We start from the raw sequence: 21,686 nt of genomic DNA, 5'->3' as shown, positions 1-21,686 counted from the left end.
GTGGGGGCGTCGGGGACCTTGCAGGCACCAGGTGGCCCACCAAGAAAGGAGGCGGCTCTCTGCAGTGTGGAGGCAAAGAAAGGAAGGTGAGGCCCTGGAAGAGAGAGAGATGGAGGGTATTGGGCCAGAGGTCAGGCTGCTGGTGGAAGAAGACAGCCCGGAGGAGGTGGAGGTGGTGGCAGACGTGGAGCAGGAGCAGTTGTCCTCGCAGGAGCCAGAGGAGAAGCCAGAGGAGCAGAGCCAGGAACGTGCAAGGCCAGGAACCCCGAGTGACCTACCGGACCACACTGGAGGGGCTGGAGTCACTGCCGGCCCTTCAGGCAGTGAGTTTAGCTCTGGGGATGTGAAAGACCACAGGGCCTACATTCGTATCCGGTGGAACAACCGTCAGAGGAAGGGTCACATGGCTCAGAGATGTGCCATCTTCCAGGGCATCGCAAGCTCCTGGAATGAAGCCCTATCCTGACTGCTGTTCCTCAGAGTCAGCAGCTCAGGAGGAAGAGAAGGACCAGGAGCAGGAATAGAGTTGGGGACAAGGGCACAGGCAGGGAGCGGGGTGGCCGAGGGAATTGGGTGCTGGGGGTGTGGAGGTCCAAAGATACGGCAGGAGCAGAATTCGGGCATGGCCAAACACCTGTAGGTGTCTAAGCCACGACTTCGGGTGACTCCTTCTGGCCTGCATCTGAAAGAGAAGCAGTACCTGGGGGTGGGGATTCTATATCAGAAGTGGCCAGAAACATTAAGCCACAGTAGCATTCCCAGAGGTTTATTATTGTATTTGTGGATAATCCCGGGAAATAACAGAGACAGTCCCACTAGTGCAATGCAGAAGCACGAGGTTTTCCACACCCAAGATGGCGCTGGAAGGGGCTGCTATCTGGTAAGCTATGAGTGCCAGACAACTCCAGACACACCCTTGTGAAGAAAGGGAGCAGGTGAGAGACCCAGGGCTTTCTTGCTAAACACACACAGACACACAGAGACACACACACATACCCACACACAACACACACTTGCCTGCAGACAAGGTGAGCCAAAGGGACTGCAGTTCCTGACATTCTAAGCAGTGACATGCCACTACTCAGCACACACAGGCCAGCCAGAGATCAGAAGTGGTCAGAAACCGACCCTCCCTTGGCGAATGCAGACACCTTCAGACGCTGAAGACCACAGGGGACCAAGAGCCGTGAAAATGTCTGATGTTATGGCACTGGCTGGGGACATTGGTGGGGCGGGCAGGAAAGCGTGAGTGCCCAGAGTGCTTTCAGATGCCTGTTCCAGTGTCCCTGTGAAAGGTTGTTGCTGAGCCATGAAAGACGCTGAGATTCTTGGCCTGGAGAGGAGGGGAGTTCAGTCCGGGGCCAGTGACAAGGCTTGCTCGCTCAGAGATTTTGTGTAATCAAGTTTTATTAAAGTATAAAAGAGATAGAGAAAGCCTTCTCTATGATGACATAGACATCAGAAGGCTGCAGAAAGAGTGCGTCCCCCCCCCCCACCCCACTAGTCTTTAGCAGATACTGTCTGCTAGTTAGAGAAAGGAAATATCTCAAGCCTAAGAGAGTGGCACCAGGCCTCTCACCCACAACATGCATCAAGATAACATTGGCACAAGTTGAGTCATCCTGGGCCATAAAACAACTGACATGAATCGTGAAAAAAGGCAGGTTTCCAAGCAAATACATAGTCTCATTAACACAGATTAGGAGAATCATTGTATGAGTGAAACATACTGGTTTATTGAGGCATTTTTGGTTCTGAGCCTTGGGTGGAACCAATTTGAAGACAGACAGTGTCTAGGGTAAATACACAGTTCATTAACATAGCTTAAGAAAAACATTTCCATAAGAAAAATGCATTGGTTAGCTCAAGGTTTGAGAAAGTTAAGTTCAGGTGGAACCAGGTGTCCTCATGGAAACATAGAATTTTAAAGGAAACCTCCCTTGAATTTTGTATAGAGAAGGGAAAAAAATTCTGACACTTGTAGTTTGTTTTCTGCTGCCGCTTAAGAGAAAGATAAAAAATATCTGACCCTTCTGTTTGCAGGCCCCTAGGGTTTCTGCCTCTTACCCTCTCACCTGTTCCCTCCCAGACCAGCCCTGTTGCTTGTGGCTCTACCTGGCCTGGCACGTGGCATGACTGGCTCCTTGACCTGCAGCGGATTGTGAACAATCACCAACTATCCGTCATGATCAGTGATCAAGATGAAGTCTTGCTTAGCTACATGATGGATTTGAAGGTCAGTGAGGGAGAATGAGGACAGGTAGGGGAGCTGGGCAGGGAAGTGGGGGATCATCTGATGTGGTGAGAGCACTTGAGTGGAGAGGCAGAAGCTGTTGATGCCTGCACCGCAGGCAAGCTGCAGACCCTAGAAACTGGCACATTTTCCCTCCTCCTGGTCCTGACAGGTGTAGGAACTGAGGCATCTCTGGTCCCACTGCATGCCACTAAGTTTCTTTTCAGAGCAAACCCTACTTCAGGAATACAGTGATCATTAAGGAGTACTACCTTGACATCACTGATACAACCTGCCTCCCAGGGTGGTGTGGGTGGGTGGGGAAGGGAGTGGATGCTCCTCCTGCACAATCCTTCCCTGCCTCCCCTGTCTTCCTCCAGGATATATGCCGTGTCACCGCACTCCAGTCCACTGGTTCTGGGTTTATAAATGGGGAGCTCTAAGCCGCAGGCTGGAAACCAGCAGCCTTAACTTCCTCAACTGATTGTTGGATCACAACAGCCCAGGATCAAACAGGAAAGCTGAGATGGGGTTGCTCTGGGCCTCTGCAGAACTGGTGAGTTCTGTTGGAGTTCTTTGCTGTTCATGAAGGGTTTCATGCTGATCTTGTTCGTGTTGCCAGCAGAGAATCAGCAAAGACCTGCAGTATTTCCCAGAGAGGTGGATCTTGCCATGGGAGGTTACTGACAGAAACACAGGTTGTGAGGGGATCAAAGGTGGGCTCTGAAGGGACAGCCATGCAGAGGCTGGGACACTCTCCTTTCCCAAATGGGGATGCTCAGGCTCATGCAGGCTGGATGTGGAGCCTGGATTCGGGTCATACTGGTAGCAAGTGACAAGCTGAGACTGGAGGCTTGGGGACTTCGTGTGTCCAAGCATTACTCGAAGAAGCTGTGATTACAAGATGAGAGAGTCCTAGGTGATTCTGATAGTGGCAGGATGAATCAAGCACCTTTGTCAGAATCATCTTTTCCCAGGTTGGCCACTCCCAGGCCTCCTGCTGCTCACTGAGTTTAAGATTCCCCTGGGCCCTTAAGTCCCGACCTTCCTCCTGGAAAGCACCACCAGTTGGAATGGGTTTTTCTCCACTGTCCCTTGGCACTTTTGTGCTGACTTTGGGGTCTTCTGTGAATTTCCACACCCACCGATAGACCTCAATCTCACCACCACCACACAGGTAAAGCCAGAAACGACTTAAAGCTGGCTGGTGATAATACTGAACAGCTGGGCGAAGAAACGGACAGGGATCCCAAAAGGGCAGGACATGGTGCCTACTGACGCCATCTCCCATAATGCTGGACCCAGGCATCTTCAGCTCCTGAAATACCTGCCTTCCCTGTTTGTGTTTGTATCACTGTGCCTTCTTCGTGTGTGTTTACACAGGTATGTTTGTGTCACCTGTGTTTGCATCTGTTTCTGTGTGTGTGCATGTGTGTCGCCCACATCAGACGCAGAGACGAAGGTGACAGGAAATGAGACTTGGAGGAAGAAGAAGAGGAAGCACGAGGCATCCACAGGCTCGGGGAGACGGGTCAATGTATCTCTGTGGCTCCCCTGTCCAAAACAGGAACAAGGAAAGGATGGCTAGTGACATCTCCGGACAGTGGCTCCACAAATCTACAATTACATCAAGAGATACAAACAAGCTCACAGTTTCTGCTGTGCTGACCCGTGTTTTACTACCAGCCTTTTTCCATGACTGATCTCCTTAACTGGAAACAAAACACCCCCTCATGTTCTGAAAAGCCCCAAGAGGTGATTGGTGTTTTAGAATTCATCTTCCAGACCCACTGCCCCACCTGGGGAGACTGCCTACAGCATCTTCTCACCTTATTCAATACAGAGGAACACCAATGAGTCATGACAAAGGCTAGAAAATGACTCCAGGCCAATGCCCCAGGGGCCCAATTAGATGTGGAGAACTGGGCTTGGGAGAACTTTCCAGAGGAAGAGCCTCGCTGGTACCCCAAAACTGAGGGGGTAAGAAACCAGTTGGAGAGATATCCACAGGCCCTCTCTCCTACAGCGGGTAGAAGACAGGGCTAAGGAGCCTGCTAACATGGCAAAGACCACTGAGGTGCTACATGAACCAGATGAAAGCCTGGACGATTTCTACGAAAGGCTGTGTGAGGCCTTCTGGGTTTTCACCCCTTTTGATCCTGAAACCCCTGAAAATCAACAGATGATAAATTCAGCCTTTCAGGGACAGGCCCCATCGGACAGCTGAAAAAAAAAAAAATTACAGAAGTTAGAAGGGTTTGCAGGTAAAAATGCCACAGAACTGCTTTGCCAACAAAGTCTTTGTCAATCACAACCAAATAGCAAAAAATGGATGAAGCAAAAAGTTCCACTGTTGGCACTTGGCCTGTCAAAGCATGTACCCCTGGTGGGAACACACCGTAAGGCAAGGGGCCCAGATCTGAAAATACATTTCCCGTCAGCCACGATCAGTGTGCCTATTACAAGGAAAAGGGACACTGGAAAAATGAGTGCCCCAGGCGCTCTGAGAAGAAAACCAAAGCGGCAGGCCCACAGAGCCGGTATCAACCCGAGCCACCCAGCACTAATCTGATTGGGCTAGCTCAAGCAGGATCCAACTAGAGGGGGCTGGACTCTCTCCAACTGGGTCGCCAAGAGCCCATGGACAGAATTCAAGTAGGGGGCCATCCAATGGACTTTATGGTAGACACTGGCACTGAGCATTCTGAGGTCACCCAGGAGATAGTCCCCTTATCGGGAAAAGAAACTACCATCACCATGAGCACAAGCACCCAGACCCACAGGCACCCAGACTGGCAGGCCATTTTGCAGTCTTTGACAATGCTGACTGGGGGGCCATTAGGCAAAGCATGAATTCCTCTATCTGCCCTATTCGCCCTATTTGCTTGATGGGAAGAGACCTGCTTGCTATGATGGGGGTCCAGATTTCCTTTTCTGCTGATGGGTAACCTCACCTAAAGCTAGCAGGACCACCCTCCTCCTTGATCACGACTCTTGCTATAAGGTGAGAAGAAGAATGGCGCCTGTATTTCTTTCTTCCAGGAGAAGGGACCATTCCTCCTCAATCAGAGACAGTATCCACCAGTTTGGGCCGAGGAAAATGCTCCAGGTTTGGCAAAACCCTTGATCCCATCCTGACTGATCTGAAACCAAGAGCTCAGCCTGTAAAACTACAACAGTATCTGATTCCCCAGTAGGCCTGGCTGGGAATCCAGCCTTATTTAGAGAGACTACTTCAACACAGACTTCTGATGAAATGCCAGTCACCCTGGAACACCCCACTACTACCCGTGAAGAAGCCAGGGATGCATGACTACCATCCGGTTCAGGACTTAAGAGCTGTAAACGAGGCTACAATTACTCTGCCCTCGGCAGTGCCTAAACCGTACACCCTACTAGGACTGATCGCTTCCACAGCTGAATGGTTTACTTGCTCGCACTTGAAAGATGCCTTCTTCTGCCTCCAGCTTGCACCTGCCAGCCAGCCACTATTTGCCCCTGAATGGGAAAACACACATGGGAAATAAGGAACAACTCTCTTGGACGAGGCTTCCTCAGGGTTTCAAGAACTCCCCTACTCTCTTTAGCGGAGCTTTGGCCACTGACTTCGTGAAATTTCCTGGACAGGAGTTAGAGCGTGGCCTGCTGAAATAGGTCATTGAGCACAACACAGGCTCGATGCCTAGAGGGAACAAAGGCCCTCGTCTTCTTGTTAATGGAAGCTGGGTACCGGGTATCAAAGAAAAATGCACAAATCTGTAAAAGACAAGTCAAATGCCTAGGTTTGAACATCATCTGGGGCCAGTGAATGCTGGGAACTGAAAGGAAACAAGCAGTTTGTGCCAAGCCTCCCCCTACCACTCACCAGAGGGTCCATGAACTCCTGGGAGAAGCAGGGTTCTGCAGGATATGGATCTCTAGATGTTCAGACCTGGTCAGACCCTTATATGAGGCCCTGAAAGGAGAAGAAAAGGCTCCCCTTGAATGGGAGCCAAGAGGCAGCATTTTAAACAATTAAGGCCAAAGTCTCTGATGCCTCAGCCCTAGAGCTTTCCAATGTAACCAGAGAGTTCAATCTCTGTGTTCATCAAAAGTACAAAATGGCCTTGGGAGTCTTGACCCAAAAATCCAGGCCTTGGCAAAGGCCGGTGGCCTAACTGTCTAAATAGATGGCCACCCTACCTCTGAGCAGTAGCAGGCACTACCTTGCTAGTGAGGGAGGCTGACAAACTAATGTTGGATTAAAACCTAAATGTTAAGGTCATGCACTCAGTTATAACCCTGATGGTTAGCAGAGGCCACCATTGGCTCACACAGGCATGGATGAGTCAGTATCAAGGGTTACTATGTGAACATCCACCGGTAAAACTAGAAGTTGTGTGAACTCTAAAACCAGCTATCTTCCTACCAAAAGAAGCAGGGCCCTTGGAACACGATTGCTTGGAATTACTAGATGAAGTATTTTCTAATAGACCAGACCTGACTGACAACCCGCTCCACAACCCAGACCTGGTCCTATATACTGATGATAGCAGCTTAATAGAAAACAGAAAGAAGATGGCTGGGTATGCTGTAGTGTCTGACTCTGAAGTGGAGGAAGGAGAGGTGCTTCCTCAAGGATGGTCAGTGCAGAGAGTGGAGTTACGGGCATTAATCAGGGCACTGGATCTCAGCTGAGAGCAGCAAGTCAATACCTATTCAGACTTGTGCTATGCTTTTGCTACTCTACATGTCCACCGAGCCTTATACAAGGAAAGAGGACTCCTTACACCAGAAGGGAAAGGGATCAAAACCCAAGCCGAAATCCTGAAACTTCTGGAAGCAGTCTAGGAACCAAAGGAAGTGGCAGTTGTCCACTGCAAAGGCCACCAGAAGGAAGATGACCCAGTGGCCAAAGGGAACTGTCACGATGATGCCGCCATGAAGGAGGCTGCCGGGGTAAGCCACCAGACAAATTGAAAGTCCTGCTAGCCCTGGAGATACCAGCTGCCCCCAGGTACTCTCCCGAGGAGGAAAAATGGATAAAAAAGGAAGCGGAATCATGGCCAAGATGGAATGGTGGCTCACACAAGACCATGAATCTATGTTCCGGAACAACTTGCCTACAAGCTGGTGCACCAGCAACATGCACTGACCCATACGGGCAAGACTGCCTCAGAGACTTTGCTAGGCCCATACTATCTCATTGCTCACCTCCCCGCACTCTGTTCTTCTGTCTCCCAGGGATATGTAATCTCTTTACAAAATAATGCTCGCCAGGGGCCTAGTGGGTTGGCAGGGACACAACATTGTGGACTATCCCCCTCTGTGGATATGGAAGCAGGTTTCACTGAAATCACTCCAAATCAAGGATTTAGATACCTTGTAGTTTGTATGTGCCCCTTTTCAGGCTGGGTGGAAGCCTTTCCTACCCAAACTGAAAAAGCAAGACAAGTAGCCTAGGCAATCCTGAAAGACATTGTCCCCAGATATGGAATGCCTCTGACCATAGGATCAGACAACGGACCGGCATTTGTATCTGAGGCAGAACCACAGGTGGCAAAGGCTTTGAAAACCCAGTGGAGATTGCATACTGCCTACCATCCCCAGAGCTCAGGGAAAGTGGAACGCGTGAATCGAACCTTCAAACAAACCCTAGCAAAACTATGCCAGGAGACCAGCTTATCTTGGATAGGCATGTTGCCTGTGGCCCTCTTAAATGTGAGGTGTTTACCCCTGGCAGGGATAGGGATTTTGCCATTTGAAATCCTGTATGAATGACCACCCCTGCTAGTCAACTTAAGGGGAGACACCAGAGAACTGGGGAACTTGGACTTATATAGGCAGCCACAAGGGTTAGGACACACAATCTCTCAAATACATACATGGATAATTAATAGAATATCCATTTCCTTAGGCATAACACTACATCCTCACCAACCAGGGGACTGAGTATGGGTAAAGGGTTGCAAAAAAAGAGTCTTTAAAACCCAAGTGGAAAGGGCCCTATTTTGTAATCTTAACTACACACACTGATCTCAAGGTGGCAGGAACAGACGCTTGGATCCATTATTCCAGAGTCAAACCTGCAAGTCTGACTGATAGCCAAGAGAAGTGAGAAACGACCTTTAGTCTGGAGGAAGCCCTGTGCCTGACCTTGTGAAGGAAACAAGCACCCCAAAGCACCACTCTGGGCACACCGGAAGCTGGTCAATAAAAGCACGGCTGAAGCTTGAGGAACCAATAGGACTGACAAAAGGCAGATGTATTGGTTAGTAATTGGTCTGGGACTCCCCCTATTCATCTTATTTGGAATAAGGCTTTACTCTTTCCCCAAGAGTGGACTTGTATCCAAAAACTCTCTCTCTGCTTTGCCTACCTCTTCATAATTCTTGTTTTTTTGGAGTCTCCTCCAACTGTGATCAACTTAAATATGAAAAGACTGTATTTTTGCCTCACAGTTCTGTTAAATTGTAAAATCCCTTCCTCATCTGAGAGTTAGGATGATTGTTCTGAATGTATGGAGTCTTTCTACCATGAGGATAAATAGGCCCAAGGATTCACTGACTATACATACAAACCAGCCACATGTTATAGTTCAGTTTTCCCATGCACTAGGAAAGGGAAGTATTACTGGGAGGGAGAAATTAGAGCCCACAGTGTGAATGGCCTAACGTGCTATGGCACCCCAAGACAGATGGCCTGCTGGACTCGATAGATTCATTTTGGGATGTCAGATGGGGGTGGGGCAACTCCAGGATAGGAGAGAACCAGCCCAAGAGGTGGTCAAACGGTTAAAGGCCCAAGTAATCAAACCAGATCCATTGGCATCAGGTCCAAAGACGGGGTCCTCTGGACTGTACAACCAGCTTCGAGCCTCCCTCAAAGCTAAGTTAGAAATGCCCACTGTTGGAAATAATCCTTTTATCCACCTAGCCGAGGAGGTGGCCCCAGAATTCATGTCACTAGCTGCTGGGTTTGTGGAGGGGATCTGATGTGTAAAACATGGCCTTGGAAGTCTACTGCATTGGATGCCTTTCTGCTATTCCGATGGAATCGAACAACCAGCAGGCGGGCAGGGGGTGCTATTCAGAGTTGGACCCTGTCCACAGAAACAGTAGGCAAAGAATGCCTAAGCCGAGAAGGAATAAATTATACCTGGGTTGGAGAAACAAAATGCAGAAGAGCCCTGGTGTATAATGATACCTGTAAGAAACTTCCATGGATGCCAGGGGCCCCAACCTGGTATTGGGCTCCCCAAAAAGGAGGGAATGGAAATCACATTTGCACTCCCTTCAACTCCACTTCTGGGATTCTAGAGCAAAAGTGTACAGGAAATCAACCTGATACTAATCCCTTTCTTGCAATCCCAGGCATTAGCCCATATTGGAAGCATCTTTACTCCACAAACCCAGACTTATGGCAGCCCCGAGAGGGACTTTTTGGTTCTGCGGGAGAAGGGCCTAATCAGGTCTCCCATCCAGATGTGGAGGAATCTGCACCATAAGAATAATTTAGCCAGGTTTCTTCCTCTTACCCGACACCAGGGGACACGCTGGTGTTTCCAGTTTGTGACAACCTGAGACACAGAGAAAAATGATTCCTCGAGCTAGGGAGAAAACAAAATTGGGGCAAAGATGAGGGTCCTCCCCGACAGATAATCCAGTATTATGGTCCGGCCATATAGGCACAAGACGGGAGTTGGGGATGCAGGCCCCCATTTACATGCTCAACCGAATAATCTGACTGCAGGCGGTCTTTGAGATTTTAACTAATGAAATTGCAACTGCTGTTGGCACAGCAACAATCCCAGATGAGGACTGCCATCTATCCAAGTCGAATTGTGGAGGAAGGAGGAGCTTGTTGGAAATTCTACCAAACTGACTGTGACTGTTGCATCCAAATAGCTGACAATGGAATACGTGTAAATCTATGGCTGATTCATATCAATGTATGACAAAAATAAATAAATAAATAAATTAAAATTAAAAAAAAAAAAAAACAAATAGCTGACAATGGAAAAGTTGTGGCAGACAAAGCTAAAACTATTGGGAAGATTGCATATGTTCTGGTTCAGACAATGTTTCTGTTTAAAACAATGATTGGGATTGCCGTAGTCATACTCACCAATGTCTGCTTATTCCCTGCTTCATACCCATCCTAATCAAAAACGTAACAGGGTTCATTCACAGAAACAGTTGTCAAACGGAGAACAGCCACCTAGTTGTTGCTTTTAAAGGGTTACCAGCCAGTTCTGGATGATGATGTCCTCTGATAGCTGCAGATGCACCCTAAACATCAAGAGGGGGAATGAGGTAGAAACCAGTCAAAGCCCCCAGTTAAAGTAACAATCTTTTGCTTTCCCTTCCTTTATCTTGTGTTAACAGCTGCTGCTCATCAATCACCGCTTCCATGTCTGATCTCTTGCTTGCTGGTTACCTTGTCGGGAACTAGGGCTACCTAGGGAAGGGAGGGATCTGAGCCGTTTGAGCAGGAAATTTACGGTGTTACAAGATACCCAGAACAATGCTATTTTCTCAGATCATCCCACCCTCGCCTTCTCCCACAGATTCCAAAAGTCTGTTCTATATATCTGTGTCTCTTTTTCTGTCTTGCATACAGGGTTATCGGCAGATGATCTGAGAGAATAGCAATGAAACATGTCTATTATCAAGGGTGAAACAGGTCGCCAGCCCAGGTTGGATGCATGAGACAAGTGCTCAGGGCTGGTGCACTGGGATGACCCGGAGGGATGGGATGGGGAGGGAGGTGGGAGGGGGGTTCAGGATGGGGAACACATGTAAATCCATGGCTGATTCATGTCACTGTATGGCAAAAACCACTACAATATTATAAAATAATTAGCCTCCAACTAATACAAATAAATGAAAAACAAACAAACAACAACAACAAAAAGATACCCAGAAAAAGCCGGGGCACTCAGTTTTTGGAGGCGACTCCACTGAGCCCACACCGCTGCTGAATATACCTAGCTGTTCTGCCTCTTTGAGTGCTGCTTGTCTCTTTCTGGTGCCACGGCTTCTATAACAACACTACTATGTCAATCAGCCAACTCATGGCCTACATTCCCATGGCCTTTCTTTATTTCAAACAGTCTTCAGAAACTCGGCTTGTCTGTGCTTTTGCATTCTATCTGTCTTTTTGGTTTTCTGAGAGAGTCTTGTATGGCAGGAGGAATTACTCTGAACTGGGCCATCTTTATTGGTAGGAAGTCATTTAGCACAACTGGTACAGTTGGAAAAGTGAGAGAAAAGTCCTAATACAAAAATGTAACTTCCAAGTTAATGCTATCTTCCGGTTGTATAAGTAGAGAAGTATTCAACGAGAAAGAAAATGAAATCACAGATACGTGGTTATCTCGTTATGATCTCGAAATTGAAATATGCTTAAGAGAACAGTCTGTATATAGGTGAATCCCGGCTCCAGCTCTATTAAGTATTCACACTGTTCCAACAAGCAAGTCTCCTCTAAGTCACTGATCCCCCTTCCCCCAAATAATATCTCCTGAATTTCTAAGCTGTTGCACTGCAATTGGTCTAGCCTAGTATGCTGAGGCATTAAGACTGTCAAAGCTCATTGAGGCCAGAGATCACATTGGTTATTACATTTTGAAATATGTCCCCAAGGCTTGCACGCAGGTCTGGAGCAGCTCCCACCACACCCCAAAAAGCCAGATCCTAGCTCTGAAATCTCCCCTTCATTCTCCGGTCCATCTTTCTTCCATCTTATCACCAACCTGCAGCATTCTGTGTTCATTGCCCTGGAAAGATGCTCTGTTCTTGCAGTCTTCATCATCTTCCACGAGTGCCTGCCCATTGTCCATATTTTGAACTGTCTGCTGATTGAATGACGACCTTTGAGGAATGGAAATTAGAGGCTGCAGACAGGCTTGCACAGGAACTTCTTTACTACGTTCCACAGAGGGACCCTGCACTGCCTTGTGGCTGAGTTGAATTTTATTAGTGATACGAATCCTATCGACTGGATCATCTGGAAGATGAATAGCTTCCCTCTGAAAGTGGCACAAAAGACTTTCATGTGACTTCACTTGCGCTGCACATCTTCTCCACAATACCCTGTACCTGGTACTCTTACATACAAATATTCTCAGTTGATCATGCATTTGGCCTGATGTGCTACACTACAGAGTCTGTCTTTTAGGCTTGGTTAAGATGGAAGTCAAGAGATCTTCTTGGCACAATTTCTCAAGTTCGTAGAGGCCTTAAAGTCTGCGCTCTTGAAGTGTGGAACTTGTGACATATCGCTGGCATGGCTGCAGGTGTTAATGCTGAGGTTGCCTGGAACTGTGGTTTTCCTGCTTGTACAGCCCTTGTTGGGATTGAGGGCCCTGTACATCTCCATGGGTTGGAGCCCTTTAGTTTGGACTGGATTGCATTCTCTCTTTTTTTTTCCTCCAGATATGTACTTTGCAAGTAGGAATGCTGGTCTCTTGCGATTCACAGGAAACCAGAGGACTGCTGATAAGTGTGGCGGCCACAGACTACAAATTCTGCCATGGAGAAGGTAACACTAACACACCTCGCAAACTCTCTGGGGGGAAAACCCAGGTGGTTTTAACAGTTTGGGAGGGCCTGTGATTCTCTAGGCTGCCCCATGGCTACTACAGCCTAGTGTCTTGGTTAGGGGAGGTTTAGGGAGGCACGGTTGCCATGACTTCACGACTCTGTGTCATTACTAAAGCAATAGGCAGCAATGCCTTGAACACTTCCCTTTGCCTCTTACAGATGAAAGGAGAGGACTGCATCTATTTTATGAGGCGGGGCTGCCTTCATGATAGGCTTATTTTCTTCTACCGCTTACTGTAAATGATGCTCATTCTAGTACTCCCAGGCCAACTTTACCCATGAAATAGGAACAAGTACTAGCCCAATTGGATCTCTAAAGAAACAATGAAAACTCTTAGGGGGAGTTAGGTATCTGTGAGGATCATCAGTTTATGTGTTAGAGATTCCTTTACCAGTTTCCTTTCCATGAAACCTAGGTAAGAAAAGGAGGCCTCATTTGAAACTGAAAGCCTCTTTTCAAGAGGAAGTGGGTGTACTGGTTTTGTAGGGTTGCCAGAACAATGAGAACCATACCAGGTAGCTTTAAAAATGTTTTTTCAAGCTTTTGGGGATCAAATCAATAGTTAAAGGATCAGGAGATTTGTTCTGTTCTGGACTGTGTCAGTCCAGAATTTTCTGGCTTTGTCTTCACACAGTAATGTTTCTGTGTTGTTGTAATGTTGTCTGTGACTGATCTCCTTTTCTTATAAAGAAGCAGTCGAATTAACCCAACTACCTATTTAGAGGCCCTATTTCCAAATAGGGTCAGAAGAAAGGGCAATCTACTAACATTTTGACTAAATATAATGTACAGAGAGTTATATCTTCAGCATACAAATTTTGAGAGAATACAATTTATTCATAATATTGATTTTCTTCTCTCAACTTGGTACTGCTACGTATTCATCTGTCTCCCAAAGCTCACCCCACTAACCAGGTCGCCTGACACAGAAAGCAGTTCTTAAGAAAAAATGGGTTGTTTGGGAGTAATACAGATTAAAACAAAATTCAAATTTCTTATCAATCTAGAAATCCTCTCCACGAAGACATAATGGATGGAAAACTTTTCTATATTGAATAAGTATTAAAGCATAATGTGATGCACATGATAAGCAAACTACTAAAAGACTGCAAAGAGAAAAGAGATATTTTTTTCATTTATTTTTATTAGTTGGAGGCTAATTACTTTATAATATTGTAGTGGTTTTTGCAATACATTGACATGGATTTACATGTGTTCCCCATCCTGATCCCCCCTCCCACCTCCCTCCCCATCCCATCCCTCTGGGTCTTCCTGGTGCACCAACCCTGAGCACTTGTCTCATGCATCCAACCTGGGCTGGGGATCTGTTTCACACTTGATATTATACTTGTTTCAATGCTATTCTCTCAGAACATCTCACCCTCGCCTTCTCCCACAGAGGCCAAGAGTCTGTTCTATATATCTGGGTCTCTTTTTCTGTTTTGCATATAGTGTTAGACCTAACTGATATCTATAGGACATTTCACCCCAAAACAATTTAATCATTTTCTCAGGTGCACATGGAACCGTCTCCTGGATAGATCACATCCTGGGACATAAATCTAGCCTTGGTAAATTCAAAAAAATTGAAATCATTCCAGTCATCTTTTCTGACCACAAGGCAGTAAGATGAGATGTAAATTACAGGAAAAACAACTATTAAAAATTCCAACATATGGGGGCCAAATAACACGCTTCTGAATAACCAACAAATCATAGAAGAAATCAAATACGAAATCAAAATAAATCAACAAAATTAGAAATGAAAATGGAGAGATCACGACAGACAACTCTGAAATACAAAGGATCATAAGAGACTACTACCAGCAGCTCTATGCCAATAAAATGGACAACTTGGAAGAAATGGAAAAATTCTTAGAAAAGTATAACTTTCCAAAACTGAACCAGGAAGAAATAGAAGATCTTAACAGACCCATCACAAGCACAGAAATCAAAACTGTAATCAGAAATCTTCCAGCAAACAAAAGCCCAGCACCAGAGGGCTTTACAGCTGAATGCTACCAAAAATTCAGAGGAGAGCTAACACCTATCTTACTCAAACTCTTCCAGAAAATTGCAGAAGGGAAACTTCCAAACTCATTCTATGAGGCTACCATCACCCTAATTCCAAAACCAGACAAAGATGCCACAAAAAAGAAAACTACAGGCCAATATCATTGATGAACATAGATGCAAAAATCCTTACAAAATTCTAGCAAACAGAATCCAACAACATATTAAAAAGATCATACATCATGACCAAGTGGGCTTTATCCCAGGAATGCAAGGATTCTTTAATATCTGCAAATCAACTAATGTAATACACCACATTAACAAATTGAAAGATAAAAACCATATGATTATCTCAATAGATGCAGAAAAAGCCTTTGACAAAATTCAACATCCATGTATGATAAAAACTCTCCAGAAAGCAGGAATAGAAGGAACACACCTCAACATAACAAAAGCTATATATGATAGACCCACAGCAGATATTATCCTCAATGGTGAAAAACTGAAAGCATTTCCCTTAAAGTCAGGAACAAGACAAGGGTGCCCACTCTCACCACTACTATTCAAGATAGTTTTGGAAGTGTTGGCCACAGCAATCAGAGCAGAAAAAGAAATAAAAGGAATCCAGATGAGAAAAGAAGAAGTAAAACTCTCACTGTTTGCAGACGACATGATCCTCTACATTAGCTAATCAACGAATACAGTAATGTTGCAGGATATAAAATTAACACACAGAAATCCCTTGCATTTCTATACACTAACAATGAGAAAACAGAAAGAGAAATTAAGGAAACAACACCATTCACCATTGCAACGAAAAGAGATATTTTAAATATGTATCCTAGCAAACTGTCGACTACGCTAAAGTCTTTGACTGTGTGGGTCACAACAAACTGTGGCAAATTCTTAAAGAGATAGAAATACCAGACCACCTTACCTGCCTCCTGAGACATCTGTGTGCAGGTTAAGAAGCAGTAGTTAGAACCAAACAGGAAACAACGGACTGGTTCAAATTGGGAAAGGAGTATGTCAAGCCTGAATATTGTCATCTTGCTTATTTAACTTATATGCAGACTACATTATGGGAAACGCAGGACTGGATGACACACAAGCTGAAATCAAGACTGCAGGGAGAAATATCAATAACCTCAGATATGCAGATGACAACAACCTAATGGCAGAAAGCAAAGAGGAACTAAAGAGCCTCTGGTTCAAAGTGAAAGAGGCGACTGAAGAAAGCTGAGTTAAAACTCAACATTCAAAAAACTAGGATCACAGCATTCGGTCCCATCACTTCCTGGCAATAGATGTGGAAACAAAGGAAACAGTGACAGACTTTATTTTCTTGGGCTCCAAAATCACTGCAGAACATGACTGCAGCCATGAAATTAAGAGTTTTGCTGTTTTGAAGAAATCCTATGGCACACCTACACAGCATATTAAAAAACAGACCCATTATTTACTGACAAAGTTCCATATAGTCAATGCTATGGTTTTTGCAGTAGTTATGTATGGATGTGAGAGTTGGACCATAACGAATGCTGAGTGCCAAAGAATTAACGCTTTTGAACCGTGGTGTTGCAAAAGACTCTTGAGAGTCTCTTGGGCAGCAAGGTGATAAAACCAATCATTCCTAAAGGAAATCAGGTCTGCATAGTCACTGGGAGGACTGATGCTGAGGCTGAAGTTCCAATACTTTGGCCACCTGATGCGAAGAGCCAACAGATTAGAAAGGACACTGATGCTGGGAAAGACCGAAGGCAGGAGAAGAAAGGGATGATAGAGGACAAGATGGTTGAATGGCATCGCCGACTCAGTGGACATGAATTTGAGCAAGCTCCAGGAGATAAAGAATTATAGGGAAGCCTGGCGTGCTGCAATCCATGGGGTCGCAAAGATTCAGACACGAGAAGGCAACTGAAGTGATCCTGGCAAGCACAGTTTATTACAAAATATTCAAAATAATAAGCAGTCCTCAAATAAGACCTGATTAAAACATTTGTCACAGTTATTTTGTCCTAAATTTACATAGTAGTTGGGGTAACCATCACTGTTTGCTAATTCGTTTCTACAGAAGAATGATAAACTTCACATACTTTTATGATTCAGGGTGGCTTTGGAATGAGGCATACATTCGGATAGCCTGTTACCCTCCACAGAAGTGAGAGATAAGATGCTACTATTAAGAATTGAGAGGTAAGATCCTACTATGAACATATACCATGTCCCCATGGGCAAACCACTTCCATATTCTTGCCTTGAGAACCCAAGAAGAGTATGAAAACGCAAAAAGATAGGACAATGAAAGGTGAACTCCCCAGGTTGGGAAGTCCCCAAAATGCTACTAGAGATCAGTGGAGAAATAACTCCAGAAAGAATGAAGACATGGAGCCAAAGCAAAAACAACACCAAGTTGTGGATGTGAGTGGGGATGGAAGCAAGGTCCCATGCTGTAAAGACCAATATTGCATAGCAACCTGGAATGTTAGGTCCATGAATCAAGGCAAATTGGAAGTGGTCAAACAGGAGATGGCAAGAGTGAACATTGATATTTAAGGAATCAGCGAACTGGAATGGGTGAATAAATAAAATGAACTAGAATGGGTGAATTTCACTCAGATGACCATTATATCTACTACGGTGGGCTAGAATCCCTTAGAAGAAATGGAGTAGCCATCATAGTCAACAAGAGTCCAAAATACAATACTCAGATGCAATCTCAAAGATGAAAGAATGATCTCTGTTCATTTCCAAGGCAAAACATTCAGTCTCATGGTAATCCAAGTCTACTCCCTGACCAGTAATGCTGAAGAAGCTGAATGGTTCTATGAAGACCTACAAGACCTATTAGAACTAACATTCAGAAAAGATGTCCTTTTCATAATAGGGAACTGGAATGCAAAAGAAGGAAGCCAAGAAACACCTGGTGTAACAGACAAACTTGGTCTTGGAGTAGAGAATGAAGCAGGTAAAAGGCTAACAGAGTTTTGCAAAGAGAATGTATTGGTCATAGAAAACAACCTCTTCCAACAACACAAGAGAAGACCCTACACATGGACATCATCAGATGGTCAACACCGAAATCAGAATGGTTTTATTATTTGCAGCCAAAGATGGAGAAGCTCTATACAGTCAGCAAAAATAAGACAGGTAGCTGACTGTGGCTCAGATCATGAACCCCTTATTGCCAAATTCAGACTGAAATTGAAGAAAGTGGGGAAAACCATTCAAATCCCTTTTGATTATACAGTGGAAGGGAGAAACAGATTTAAAAGACTAGTCTGACAGACAGAGTGCCTGATGAACTATGGACGGAGGTTCATGACACTGTACAGGAGACAGGGATCAAGACTATCCCCAAGAAAAAAGAAATGCAAAAACCAAAATGGCTATCTGAGGAGGCCTTACAAAAAGCTGTGAAAAGAAGAGAAGTGAAAATCAAAGGAGAAAAGGAAAGATGTACCCATTTGAATGAAGAGTTCCAAAGATTAGCAAGGAGAGATAAGAAAATGTTCCTCAGTGATCACTGCAAAGAAATAGAGGAAAACAATAGATTGGGAAAGACTAGAGATCTCTTCAAGAAAATCAGAGTTACCAAGGGAATATTTCACACAAAGATGGGCTCAATAAAGGAAAGAAATGGTATGGACGTAACAGAAGCAGAAGATATTAAGAAGAGGTGGCAAGAATGCACAGAAGAACTGTACAACAAAGATCTTCATGACCCAGATAATCATGACTGTGTGATCACTCACCTGAAGCCAGCCATCCTGGAATGTGAAGTCAAGTGGGCCTCAGGAAACATCACTATGAAGAAAGCTAGAGGAGGTGATGGAATTCCAGTTGAGCTACTTCAAATCTGAAAAGATGATGCTGTGAAAGTGGTGCACTCAGTATGCCAGCAAATTTGGAAAACTCAGAAGTTTTCATTCTAATCCCCAAGAAAGGCAATGCCAAAGAATGCTCATACTACCACACAATAGCACTCATCTCATATGCTAGTAAAGTAATGTTCAAAATTCCCCAAGCCAGCATTCAATACATGAACCATGAACTTCCAGATGTTCAAGCTGGTTTTAGAAAAGGGAGAGGAACCAGAGATCAAATTGCCAACATTTGCTGGATCATTGAGAAAGGAAGAGAGTTCCAGAAAAGCATCTATTTTTGCTTTATTGACTATGACAAAGCCTTTGACTAGGTGGATCACAATAAACTGTGGAAAATTTTGAAAAAGATGGGAATCCCAGACTACCTGACCAGCCTCTTGAGAAATCTGTATGCATGTCAGGAAGTAAAAGTTAGAACTGGACATGGAATAATGGACTGGTTCCAAATAGGAAAAGGAGTATGTCAAGGCTGAATATTGTCACCCTGCTTATTTAACTTATATGCAGATTACATCATGAGAAATGCTGGGCTAGATGAAGCACAAGCTGGAATCAAGATTGCTGGGAGAAATATCAATAACCTCAGATATGCAGATGACACCAACCTTATGGCAGAATGTGCAGAAGAACTAAAGAGCCTCTTGATGAAAGAGAAAGGGGAGAGTGAAAAAAGTAGGCTTAAAGCTCAACATTCAGAAAACTAAGATCATGCCATCTGGTCCCATCACTTCATGGCAAATAGATGGGGAAACAGTGGAAACAGTGGCAGATTTTACATTTTTGGGCTCCAAAATCACTGCAGATGGTGACTGCAGCCATGAAATTAAAAGACGCTTACTCCTTGGAAGAAAAGCTATGACCAACCTAGACAGCATATTGAAAAGCAGAGACGTTACTTTGTCAACAAAGTCCTGTCTAGTCAAGGCTGTGGTTTGTCCAGTAGTCACGTATGGATGTGAGAGTTGGACTCTAAAGAAAGCTGAGTGCCGAAGAATTGATGTTTTTGAACTGTGGTGTTGGAGAAGACTCTTGAGAGCCTGTTGGACTGCAAGGAGATCCAACCAGTCCATGCTAAAGGAGATCAGTCCTGTGTGTTCATTAGAAGGACTGATGTTGAAGCTGAAACTTCAATACTTTGGCAACCTGATGCGAAGAGCTGACTCATTTGAAAAGTCCATGATGCTGGGAAAGATTGAAGGCAGGAGGAGAAGGGGACGACAGAGGATGAGATGGATGGATGGCATCACCAACTCAATGGACATGAGTTTGGGGAAACTCCGGGCATTGGGGATGGACAGGGAGGCCTGCGTGCTGCAGTCCATTGGGTGGCAAAGGGTCAGACACGACTGAGCGACTAAACTGAACTGAACTGATGTACCCATGGGTTAGTTAGACAAACAATATTACATCACTGGAGTTTAAAGAAAAGAGCATTTTCTTGCAGGGCCATGCAAGGAGATGGGTGGCTTATGCCTTTAAAAATCCTGGACTTTCCAAAATCTTTCAAGAATGTCCACTTATACAAAACTTGAGGGAGGGATGTGATTCACTGTGACAAACTGCTTGCTGTCAGATATTCTATTCTTGAAGAAAAGTCACGGTGAGGTAATTGTGTTCCTGTAAACTTCTAGCAGAACAAATACTATTCTCTATGCTGAAAGGTAAGACTCCAAGCTTGACTTTCACACTCCAAGGTCCTGTTTAGGAGGAGGGAGTTCCTGGGCAAGCTGATTATCCTGTCTGAGACATTCATCCAGCACCCAGTCTTGGTCCTCCCACCAGTGGCCAGTCACAGCTGAAGAGGCAGATCTCAGTCTCTGGGCTCTCCTCTTACCAACGTCCCCATACCCTGCCCAGCCACCTTAAATGAGGGAGCCAGGTGCCCAGCCCACAGCTGCCCTCAGCCTTCTCAGTTTACCCTAATTGGCGGGTGGGGGGTGGGGGGTGGTGGTGCTTGGTCCTGTAGACTCTGACCCAATGAGATTGCCTCAAGCGTTAGGTCATGGAGGTGGGGATGGCAGAGGTAGGTTGCTACTGCTCTGAACCCTGGGCCAGGCCAGTGAGTGGCTCTAGCAAGGTCTCTGGACCTCTGCGAGACTCAGCCTTTAGCCTGTCCTGAGGCTCCACACCTTGCTACCCAGACCAAGGCCAGAGGACCTGAAGGGCCATGGACGAAGGTTGAAATGTATCTTTTACTACACTCTGCTGACAGGCTGACTATTGGAGGACCTGGTCTTCTAACCTCTATGGTCTTCAGCTAAGGACAGCAGCTCCATGTCCATCTTGCCCCTATTACAGTATCTTCCTTGGTGAGATTATGCAACCTTTCACTGAAAGTTGGGAACTTATAACATCATGGTCTATTTCCACTAGCCCCAGGTAATCATATTCTACTCTGTTTCTATAGCTTAAATAAATTAACTAACAATATCATGTGATGATATGGTTTTTATCTTCCTCTAACTGAAATATACTTAAAAAGCATAATGTCCCCTAGGACATATATATTGCAAATGGGGGAACCATTCATTCCTTCACTGCTGGAGCTATAGTTGAATTGTAATATTTTTAAAACAATTTTTATTGGAATGGATTTGCTTTACCACCTTATATCAGTTTCTGTTGTACATCAAAGTCAATCTATTATAGGCATACATAGATCCCTTCATTTTTGGATTGCCTTCCCATTTAGGTCACCACAGAGCACTGAGTAGAGTTCCTTCCACTGTTTTCTTTTTTAAATTCAAATTATTTGTTTTAACTGGAGGATAATTACTGTACAATACTGTGATGGTTTTTGCCATATATCAACATTAATGAGCCATAGGTATACATGTGTCCCACACATCCTCAAGCCCCACTCACCTCCCTCCCTACCCTATTTCTATGGGTTGTTCTAGAGCACTGGTTTTGAATGCCCTCCTTTATGTATATATAAACCTGAATGATGATTTCCCTGCATGAAA

General features: G+C 45.1%; 1 long non-coding RNA gene across 3 annotated transcripts in view; it reads right to left on the bottom strand.

The window, feature by feature from the left end:
• Positions 1-1,377: 1,377 nt before the first annotated feature.
• The window catches only part of LOC122435400, a 30,101-nt gene continuing 9,792 nt past the window's right edge, over positions 1,378-21,686 (bottom strand). The window contains exons 2-4 of one of the 3 annotated variants that reach the window (XR_006267664.1): positions 10,340-10,503; positions 6,099-6,212; positions 1,378-4,456 (exon numbers count right to left, since the gene is read on the bottom strand). This is a non-coding gene — a long non-coding RNA (uncharacterized LOC122435400). The remainder of the gene's footprint in view (positions 4,457-6,098; positions 6,213-10,339; positions 10,504-21,686) is intronic. The other 2 variants (XR_006267666.1, XR_006267665.1) reach the window with 2 other exon arrangements.

This window comes from Cervus canadensis, chromosome X (assembly GCF_019320065.1).
Source record: "Cervus canadensis isolate Bull #8, Minnesota chromosome X, ASM1932006v1, whole genome shotgun sequence".
In the NCBI taxonomy this organism is placed as follows: Eukaryota; Metazoa; Chordata; class Mammalia; order Artiodactyla; family Cervidae; genus Cervus; species Cervus canadensis.
The sequence above is the reverse complement of the archived record's forward strand: the minus strand, read 5'-3'. Positions and strand labels throughout refer to the sequence as shown.